Source organism: Microtus ochrogaster, unplaced genomic scaffold, assembly GCF_000317375.1.
Source record: "Microtus ochrogaster isolate Prairie Vole_2 unplaced genomic scaffold, MicOch1.0 UNK25, whole genome shotgun sequence".
Lineage (NCBI taxonomy): Eukaryota > Metazoa > Chordata > Mammalia > Rodentia > Cricetidae > Microtus > Microtus ochrogaster.
Window position 1 is genome coordinate 3,667,283 of NW_004949123.1, and position 11,921 is coordinate 3,679,203.

Here is an 11,921-nt window from a genome sequence, read left to right on the forward strand (position 1 = left end):
GGGAGGAGGCCGAAATTTTTTTCTTAATAAAAAAAAATATTTGTCCTAATACCCAAGTGTATAAGGAGTATAAGTGAAAAACAAGTGTAGTTTTCACTCTTCACCAAGGACAGACAGAGACCAGTGTAGAAAACCACAATAAATAAATAAATGCAGTGTTGTGCAGTCTAGTTCCACTGGAAAAATATACAAAGCAACTCCAACACCTATGGCTCAGAGATCACTGAGGAAAGGGACAGGATGATGATAAAAGCTAGAGAAAGAAGGAGTTTGCTGTGATATTGTGTTTCTTAGGAATGTTAGAAGATATACCCATAAAGTCTCACCAACATGACTGACAAAGCATGGGCTTAAGAAGGACAACAATATACACTCCAAAATGGAATGGAGAAAGCATAGGCAGCCTCAACCCTCGACACAAAGAACTTCAGACAACTAAGGAATTCTGAGAGTAGGAAAATAGAAAATTTTCCCCAAAGAAGACAATACCAGTTGATTAGCCAGTGCAATATGATCAGCCCCGAAAATATACATACAAATAACATTACACAGACTAAGCAGTATATACTTGCATACTTAGGGATGTGTGTGTGTGTGTGTGTGTGTTCCTGCACGTGTGTGTGAAAAATTAATTTTAAAAGGATATGAAATAGGAAGAAAGCAAGAGGAATGGGAAAGGAACAAGATGTAATATATATTATAATTTCCAAAAGTAAAATAAACAATTTTAAAAGAGAAAAAAAATGTCACTTAAAAAATAGAGTTTTAGACTTCTGTCTTTTAGGTTGAAGTATTTGAATTTTATAGTAGTACCTCCTTTTTCTTTTTTTTTGGTTTTTTTTTTCGAGACAGGGTTTCTCTGTGGTTTTGGAACCTGTCCTGGAACTAGCTCTGTAGACCAGGCTGGTCTCGAACTCACAGAGATCCGCCTGCCTCTGCCTCCCGAGTGCTAGGATTAAAGGCGTGCACCACCACCGCCCGGCCCTCCTTTTCTTTTTCTGTGAAATTTATAGCACTTTTTAAAAATTTGTCCTCACTCTCAATTAACTGATTAAGAACAACACATTCACTTATACTTAATTAGAGGTCAACTTTTGTTCCTCTTTTGCTCAACAACAAACAACAAAACTCCAAAGTTACACTTTAACAAGTTTGTGATTTTAGGCATCTATAGGTTTTCTACCATTTTTGGATCATCTTTTAGTGCACTGTGAATATGAGTGTGACTTTTTTTGAGTATATTTAAGAGGTACAAAATGACTAAAAATCATTACAGTGATTTCTTTACAAAATCTCAATTTAATGAGCGATTACTGAGACTATAATAATATTATTAATAACACAATGTACAACATTTTAAAACATATTCACCAGGATGTAAAAATCAAGATGCTTTTTTGTCTTTTGATCTGAAGTTGTGAAAGGTGTTCTGGCATCTTGTCCCCGCGTTGAAAACAGCAGGGTTAACTAGAGGCTGGATAAAAATATTTCATAATTTCCACCTACACAGTTTCCACCAGGGCACCATCAAAGTCAGATTTGACCCTGTGTCATCACTCTTTTAAAGAATCACTGCAAAGGGACAAAAATCCTCTAATAAATGGCCAGTGACTCGCAGTTTAACCCTTTGCCATGTGAATCTCTGCTGTATACTGTAATGGAATCATATCAAACAGAACAAAGAATCCATAGCTAGACATACCTTTTGCCAGTTCAAATACTTGGTTAGATTTATTTTCAGTTCCTTTCATGGAAAGCTGGAGAGATCTAGAGGAAGCTGGCTAGTGCATTGTTAATTCCCTACATCTTTATTGTAATGCCAACACTACTTATGCCATTTTTATTTCTCCAGGTCCTTGTTGTGGTAGTGACAGCTGTTATGGCTGCTGGGGCCACTTTCCTTTATCTCTTTTCCATGACTAAAACGGCATGAAGCAGCTGTTGTTCCTTCTAAGACTGAAGAAGGGATCAGTTTTGGGAGGCACAGAAAGGGTTGGGAAAGTATCTCTCCTTGAGGAAATGAGAGCATTTTTGTTCAAAAAGCTGAGAACCTGCAGGATGCTGTCTGTTAAGCTACAATTCCAGCACAAAATGAATTCATAGTAAGACTCTGCCCCACTACACAAAATAAATAATACAATATAAAAGCTCACTACTTTCTTGAGTAAGTAGTGACCCATTTCTCAAACGAAAATATTGCTGATTGCTTACGGCATTTAAGCACATGTTTTGAATGTGCATGCTTGAGGAATAGTGTTTGCTTCCCATAGTTCTGGAAGCATCAAAGTTTCTTTGTGCTCTGTCTCATATCTTTTCTGCACATATATTATACATGTCTCTACACACGTAAAGAGTATAAATGATCACTTGCAGGGTGGTATGATGGATCAAGGTACCAGATGACATTTTTGTACCCAGAATAATAATTTTTCTTCCCATTCCAATATAAATCAGCTTTTGCTTGATATAAGTGAAATTTCATGCTTTGTACCATTTTATACTATTGATTTTCAGAGCCTGATCTCTCTTTGCTTTAGGGACACTCCACATCAATTGCAAACTGTCAACCGAGTTTCCAAAATATTGCGTTCTTTCATTGATATATCATACAGAAACATCAGCTTGGGAAAATAATAGAGACTGTGGATTCTCTCCCTGCTTTGAGAGTTGCTGCAAACATGCTAGATTAAAATGGCTGCGGTAAAGTACATGTCTTTTCAACAACATTTTTTCCCATTGGATCACTTTTGTTCAAATTTTTCATAAGAGTTGCATTTAAAGTTCATTAAAACAAATATTCAAAGTTTTTTTTAGAGTTTTTTGCAGTGTATCCCATCATTACTTTCAGAATATCTTATGCCTCCCCATGTAGGTTTATTTACACATATTTTTCTTTATGTAATGCATCATTTTGGGAATAAATTATATCCTCATACTGAGGCTGAGTGAACCAAATCTCATAGAATTGTGTGACTCGCTTATAAGATCATATCATATACTCTGTAAAAAGAAGGACTGGAATCTACATCTGGACTTCTACCTACATAATGTTTTTCTATTCCATATTCTAGCTGTTTTGTTCTCCTAATGTTTTTTAATGAGTATGAAAAGAAATTAAAAAATGGAATTTATTATGGTCTCATTCTTAAAATTAATTTTTATATTTTGAACACAATAAAAAGTTGAATGCATTATTTTTAGGATTTCAATAATACTAGAAATAAGGATACAAATAGCCAGCTTAGTTTTTCACAAAGTTCATAAAAATATGCAATACTTGGTGTTATTTACAATCACAACAAGGAAGCAAAAGTTGAATCTTTTTCTATGGTAAATAATACCTGAAAATATTTTAAAGTATTATATGTAAGACCTTGAACTATGAAGCTTTTAGAAGATAAGGAAAATTCTTTGGGATACTGTAATTGGTTAAGATTCAGGATTTTTATAATAAGTCCCTAAAATAGTGGTTCTCAGCCTTCCTAATTCTTCAGCCCTTTATTACAGCTTCTCATGTTGTGATGAGCCCCAACCATAAGATTATTTTGGTTCTATTTCATAGCTTTAATTTTACTACAGTTATAAATTGTAATTTAAATAGTTAATAAGCAACTTCCAAGGTGGTCAAGTACCACAGGCTGATAATTACTACTCTAAGATCACAGCAAAGAAAATAAAAATAGACACATGAAATTAAATAAAACAATTTCAACATGTTGAAGGGGATGACAGACAGAGTGCCATGCTTCCAGTGGATGAGAGAAAATAATGAATTGATATTGAAAATATGTAAAGAACTCTTAATCTTAGAGAGCCAAGTAAAAAATAGACAAAAGATTTAAACAATCAGTTCTTAAAACCAGATATACAGATGATCCACAAAAAATTAAAATCTATGAAATATCACAAATGATAAGGGAAATGTGAATCAAGGTCACAATAAAATATTATCACATCCTATAAAGCGTGACTCTTATCACACAAATAAAAGGTAAAAGCAACTATAAGAATACAGAAAAATAGAGACCATTGCCTAATGTTGGTGAGAATATGCATCAGTTGAACTTTCATTGAAAACATATATTAAAACTAGAAGCAACATAAGAATCACTAAGCCAAGTAATGGTATGGATTTGAAGTATGTCACATTGTACTCCCACTTGCCCTGTAGGGTGTTTATAATACTAAGAAATGGAAACCATAGTGCTCATTAGCTAATAGATGACCAAAGAAATCTGTGCATGTTCACAGTGGATTCCTCAGTTTCTCTTTCACCACTTATGATTAATACAATGTAATACAGACTCTATAAAATGAAATTCTTATGGATTTCTCCTTAGAAATTCAGGAGATCCCTTTTTGAATTCCAGTGAAGTCATACATTCAAAGAGAAATACATACATAAAAACTGGGACAAAATATTAAAATAATTTTGGAGAGCCATTAGCATATGTCTATGTATAGAGTAAATATCGTGTCTGTGTGCATGCAGAGCGATTCAGATCAGTTTGTCGCTTCAGGTTATGGTTTCCTCACTCTTGGAACTATATTGGGGTTCCTACTTTACAACTTCATGCCTCGCCTCGCCTCACCTTGCCTTGCCTCTTTTCTTTCCACCTTCTCTTTCTTTCCTCTTTTTCTTCCCTCTCCTACCTTCTCCTTTCTTCTTCCCTCCCCTCTCCTCTCTTCTGCTCTTTTTCTTTTACAACCACCTTTAAAATATCCTTGAAATATACTTCACTGGAAGTAATTGCCAAGAAGAAAGATAAACTATCTTAACAATAAACATTCCAACAAACAGGCAAGATGTCAATCTTAGTTGTTAAAATTCTCAGGAAATAGGTTAAAAATTTACATGTTTAATTAGGAAGAAAGCTTCACTCAGTCAGAGAAAGTGAATCAAAGACGATAAGAATGAGGATGGAGAATGGAGGAAGAAAGGTCAGATATAATACGGTCCTGAGATTCTGCAGGGCTCAGTATGTCAAAGTACCTGTTTGTAGGGCAATACCTTTCTGAGTTCCAGTGAAGTCATAGACGTTCTAAGAAAAACACACTTGAAAAAAAAATAGCACAGGAAATTAATTTGGGTGAGCCAAAATTCATGTCTCTGAGTGCATGTTTCCATTTCCTAAAAATTAAATGGAAACTATGAAAAGAACTTGCCGTTTCAGTTCTGCTCAATGACCATGCACGTAAACATTGACCCCACCATAACTTGAGATGATTTCCATCAAGGTCTCCTTATCTTTAATCCAGTTGCAGGGGTTTCTTTCTTTTTTCTTTCCAAGACAGGGTTTCTCTGTAGCTTTGGTGCCTGTCCCGGAACTAGCTCTAGTAGACCAGGCTGGCCTAGAACTCCCAGAGATCCGCCTGCCTCTGCCTCCCGAGTGCTGGGATTAAAGGTGTGCGCCACCACCGCTCGGCTGCAGGGATTTCTTTATAAAAGAAATGAAAATGCAGAATTTAAGAGTCATTTATGGCCTATAAAAAATTCTACTTTGTTGGTCCATAGCCCCAAATGACTTTTGGTTGTAGGTAAATCCTCTTAAGAATAAAACAAAATAGAAACTTTCCTCCATTATTATTTAGTGAAGTTAATTGTTCACCAGGATGATCCAACGGATTTATATTTCTTGTCTCTTTCCACTGATATATGGCTACAAACTTCTTGGTGGACTCTGTATTAAAATTTATAACCTTAATGCAGTATTTAAAATCCCAGACGAAAAAACATAGCGGTGAGTAACAGTGCTCATTTATTCTCAGAATTTTATTTGAGAAAAAGACCATAGTTTCAGTATAGATAAATGTGCTAGGAATTAGGGTTCAACATGCTGCCAGCACTAGTTTTTTGGTTTTAAAAATCATGCTTTGGTTGCAGTGATTCTTTCCTTAAGAACCAAGAACTGAGTATCTCTCAATACACGAAGATTTTCTTAGTGTTGTCCATTACTAGTAATGAAAGAGATCCACAGTGATCAAGGCACTGTAAGGTACTCTAGGGTCATTTGAAACAACTCATCTCCTTGCTCTTATGAATGAAGTTTTTCAAATGACATTGGCTTAAAATGGAGGTTAAAGGGGAAGAGAAGAGATGGAACTATTTTAAATATTCTATTTTTTTTCCAAATTGTAGTTCTGAAGTGATCATCCTTTTAAATCAGCTTAAAAATTGCAACTTTCAAGTAAAGTTGGATTTTTAATTTGCCATTCCTGTTTTCTTTTTTGAATATTTTTACTCCTTCATTGTTTATGTCAGAATATTACTTTAAAGAAGAGAGTGACTTGGACTTAAATTACAGCGTGCTAGAATGCTTAATCTCCTGGTTCAGATTTTATTGCTGTCCTGAATAAATAACACCTAATAATTTTGTTTTATTAATAAAGTGATCTGTCTTTATTGCCCGGTGCTTGTTAATGAAGATTGAAAATAAAGGACCCTAACAATAAATTAGAAGTGTTTAAACAACTGAAAAAAATGAATAAATTGTTACATATTAGATTTTTTATTGGATACATTTACAGATAGAGTTCAAAATTTTTTTGGATATCCTTTGTTGTTTGTTGATTAAAAGCACTTGTTTGTTGGAAATGCTTAGAAATAAGTAGTACCTTTGTTAGGCCAATTATTCAGCACATATTAATTTTAGAGTAAAATTCTGATAAGAGCTGTTGAAATGCTAGGATTTGATTTCAGAGGTCAAGAAAACTTCAAACTAAGTTGCTAAATAGAATAACTGGGGGTGAACAGATTCCCTGAAGACAACCTTCAAAGAAAGAAGTCAAAACAAGGTTCTGTCAAAACTTACATTTCATTCTTCTGTTAAAGCTCATCTTTCACAAGACACTGAACTACTTGAAGATTTGAAGCTGCTGAAATGCATTCTTCAGCTTCTTGATTTCTTTTGTATGCATGATTTTCCTTTGCCTCTTTTCTCATGGTCAGTTATTCTAGCAACACCTGTGCAGTGCTGTGTATCTATCAAAGTAACTCGTTCCTTGGAATCCTTCTGACTTCAGCTGAGATGGTATTTTCTCTGGGAGTCTCAAATAGTTTTCTTCTTATGTAGAATACTATTCCCATCTCTAGTGTAATACCTATCCATATCTTGGGTTCTTTACATAGTCCCTGGATAGTCTATGTAATATAGGTTTCTTCAAACCACAGAAGGAGTCTTATTCTATTGTATATTCTTTGTTCACATTACAAAATCAGGCACATAGTAGAAACTGCAGGCACACAGTGAATATTGAACACAATAAATCTAGAAATATAATTATAGGGAGACAAAATGCAGAGGCTAAGAGAAAATGTACCGTGCTGGTTGGGCAGCAGCTAGACCAGAGATTTGAGTTCGGTGGCAGGGTGCTGATGTTCAGCTCTGTTACTTGCATGGTCTTTGACCCCAGGAAAGTTTTGTCTGCCCTAAGTCTATAATCTGTAACACAGACTCCGTAAAAGGGTTTTTTTTTTCTCATGGAAATATGAAGCTTTCTTTAGAAAGTTAGTACACACAGCCTATAAAAAATTTACTATAATATTCTAAATATTTGATGAATGTCTATTGGAAAGTGAAATATAGATAGGGAGCTTCAGGAAACATAATGTTAAGTAAGTAATAAGAGATTTGGTAGCTATAATTAGCTAGAATTCAACATTCCAGACCATAATTTATAGGAGGTTGGTGATGAACTGACCAGAGCCTGTTTCTTTTCCTGTTCACTCTTGGTCCCAGGACATCTAGTTTTATTCATTATCTTTACAGTAATATTTTTTATAGGATTATACTTCAGGTTTTAGGATCAGAAAACTGACTGACCTGTTAAAACGTGGATGCTAAGCTCTCTCGATGAAGTCTCTGCGGAGGGCTTTGGAAGCACCTCAGGTGGTCATGATGCCTAGCTTCTGAGAGCTACATGTGGAGGTTCACTGCTCTGGTCATATTTCCAGAAGCATAGATGTGTAGGTTAGGTTTGCAAAAGACTACCCGCTGATTGAGAAATGCGTTTCATCCATTTTTTGCCCTCAGTCATAATATTTATACCTTTTATAGAATTGCTTGCTTTGTTCACTGTGCTTTCATGTTCTAAAATTGTAGGATATAATCTTTAGCCTCAAATACTTTGTGATATAGTTAGTTGAGAGATGAGTGCTAAACACATTTAAATGTTGCATACATTTACAATTTTAAGTTTTGGTATTAAATTCCAGTGTAGTACAGAAAAGAATATGGGGTGCTTCAATACTCAGAGAGGATTTTGCTGAGTGAGTTGGCGAAGAAAACTACATGATAGTTGATTGGGCAAGGAAGAGTGATAAAATTATGGAGAAGGATATAAAAATGTGAGTGAAGGAACATAAACAGGGGCTGGACATGGTAGTACATACTACAACTTTATCACTCAAAAGGATGAGTTTAAGATTAGCTTCATCTACAAAGCAAGTTCATGATCAATCTAGGTTATGAAAGAGTACTTCAGGAGAGACATATATATGAGCATATTTAATATGGAAGAATTTGGGGAAATACCGAAGCTATAAACTTTAAGGGGTGATAAGGATAAGGGAATGAAAAGAGAAGTTGGGGGAAATTGTTTATCAAAACTAAAGTCATATGATAAAGTCATGTAGAAACCTCATAGTTTGTAGTTTATTATAATTATATATTTTTAAAGGGAATTTAAATGAAGGTATTCCACATGGATGGGTAATAGTCCATCCAGAAACTACAGGTTAATGAATGAGTATTCCAGTGTCAGATATGGAATAGTCCCCAATGAATTGTTACTCAATAAGTTTGTTCAGGTCCCCAAACAACAGAAGACATTACTACTGCTCTTGGTTAGCCACTAGCATTTGAAGATAAGACTCTGTTACTGAAGACATCACACACTTTGTTTGTAAGACATACAGAAATCAATATAAAACTGAGACAGAAGTGTCCTCCCTACTAGCTAATGTTTGTAGTACTGCAAACTGCAAAATGGTGTATAGGTTTGAAGGTAGCAAAGTTATCAACGGCTTAATCTACCTATGAGCTCTGTGTGTATAATACCTTCCTGTCAGGTAAGATGTATCTGCAATTACAATAGAGGTAGCTCAGAAGCTTAAATAAAGCCTCTCCTGAAAGTTATATAAGCAGTCAGCAATTACGTGAAGATAAAAACTGTCTAAAAATTGTACAGGGAGCTTCACGCATTCAGCTTTTGTATGGTATCAGTTCTGTATGGTAGGTAGTGCAGTGATGAAGATGTCTGTGAGTCACCCATGTGCCTGCAAGTAGCACTAATAAGCCTGTTGGTTTACTAAGCCAGACTTGACATAGTTATTTCTTTGTTCTGTCTTTGGTGCTCTCCTCTCTGAACATATGTTTGCTCATATTTCCGCAGAGAACACATACAACAAATTCATACCTGAAAAGATGCACAGAATCAATGAATGTACTTTGCAATGTGTGATAAGATAAGCAACTGAGCAAAGGCTTTCCATAGAGCAAATCCAGTCTTGGTACTTTTCCCTGTACAACCCAGCGTGGTATGCCTCTTTGACAAATAGGAGCTTCCACATGAATAATAGAATATCTCCCAAACATCTGATGCACTAAGTAGTATATTAGAGCCCATAAAAGTGATACACATTAAGCAATATCATAAGTAGCCCACGGTCCAGATACATTGCCTTGCCAGTGGGCAATAATTTGAAAATGAGCCTGAACTCTTTGCTTCAAAAAGACGTTCCCTATGTAAATAAGAAATTATAATGGAAATAGATTTTATACTTTTCATTAGTTTCTTATTTGATAAGAATATTAGAAATAAAAAGAAGATTTTGCAACGTTGACATGTTACTTGCATTTAGCAGGACATAAGTTACTTGTATTTAACAGGACATAAGTTATCAAAGCAAAAGCAAAAAAACAAAATGAAACGTAGGACTTGTGGAAAGAATTAGATAATGAAGACAGTATGAGTGAGGTAGAAGCACTGCGAAGATGATGTTTAAATGCAAAATTTATTCATATTTGACATTTATTTAGAAAACAAGGGGAAAATCTATGATTATGGTAGTACACAGGGTACCAAGCAATGGTCCGAGAAGCTATGGCTCAGAAACTATGATAGTTAAGGATATGCTGTATTTGAAGTCCTTGAATTGGAAAAAAATCTTTTAAAAAAGTAATGAAAGTTATCACCAGAGCCTAGTGTGTAATGCGGTGCGATATGGAGGCCTATGGGATTAATCTGGATGTTTTGCAAGAAATAGAGAATGTGTGATGTTAGTTACCAATCCCACTTTGAAGCAATACAGATCATTATGCTGCTATTGGTTGGGGTCTAAGACTACTTGGTAAGATCTTATTGCTAATGATACATATTTACATTCTCTAGTTGAAGAACAGCGAGAAATCAGACTGAAAGTGATTTGGAACTCCCTCCCAAATTAGCCTTCTCAGTGCTGGATGGTGTTATATAAAGTGCTAAGGGAAAACTGTCATCTACTTTCCTGATTGGTCATAGGCCCTGTGTACTAACTAGTAACATATCAGGTAAGTTGACATAGTTGTGCAATAGTATCACCAATTTTAGGAGCAAATATCTGATTACTGATTGGATTTAAGGCTTTCTTTGATGGAGGGAACTCCTGTTTGGTACCATAAAGTCAAGGCAAAGAACTATACCTGGAAAAGTCATAGCATTAGTGCCAAAACTATCACTACTGTTTTGTTAAATTGATATGGTTTGCCTGTCAAATTGCTTTCTAAACATTTGTGTTCGTTGCTACAGGTTGCTGGTCATTTCAGACTTGATCAAAAAGGGAAATTTCTTCCCCTTTTCTCCCTTGTCTACATTGGTTAGTGAAAAGATTCAGAACTGGCCAAGCTTTTAACGTAAGTTATTATTGCTGTGGTACAGTGGCCCAATGCTCAGTCATAAATGGAAGAAAATAGTCACACATCAATATCCCCATCACCTCAAGGCCTAGGGAGCACTTTTGAATATAGGGCAGAAAAAAAGAATTGGAAGGGGCATCGTATTAGAAATATTTATCTATTTCCACCAATGTGAAACATTCCTTTAGATTGAGAAAAGAGGTTCTTGATTCAGGATGCTAACAAAACGCGCAGTGATCAAGAGGCTCAGAAAAGAAAAAGATTCAAGTTTCTCCCAAGAAGTAAGCACTGACGGAAAGGAGGAGACCTTTTGGAGGAGCTGTCTACCTGTTGGTCAGGAGGCTCTAGGGAAGCAGCTTCCTGGGGTTGTCACTCATGCTTTGGTGGAGTTTTCAGAGGTGTAGCTGCCTTTGAATCATCCATGTTTCTGTAAGTGAGCCAACAAAGTCATTGCACTGCGCTGGCTTTCATTGGTGCTTTATTATTGGTAATGTTTATTCACACCTCCCAAGGGAAAGCCATACAACACGTAGCTACAAAATATATTTCACAGCAACAAACAAAACAGTATTTAGCTGTATAATTGGGCACGACAACATACACAATTTAAAACATAATACTGGCCATTAATTTGCTAATTTTTTCCTAGTGATTGAACTTGACTCTTCCTCAACTAACTCATGGTTTCACACAGGATGGCAGGGTTACTATCTTTTATCTCTCAGAATATTGCTTGCTTTAGGTTCCAGGTCAACTTTACTCCCCTTAACATGTCCCTGACAACACCTTCCACCTCTATCTATCTATACATCATACTCTTTATTATTTAGCCCACATCTAAGTCACAGGATAAACAGCAAATTTCAATGAAAGTCCAAGAATCAATCTTGTTTGCCACAAAGCTAACATTCAAGAAGGTATGTTGATGGATGAGATGAATAAATCATCTGCTTCTATATCCATTGACAAAGGACTCAGGGCTAGTACTGCTGTATAAATCATCTGCCTCTATATCCATTGACAAAG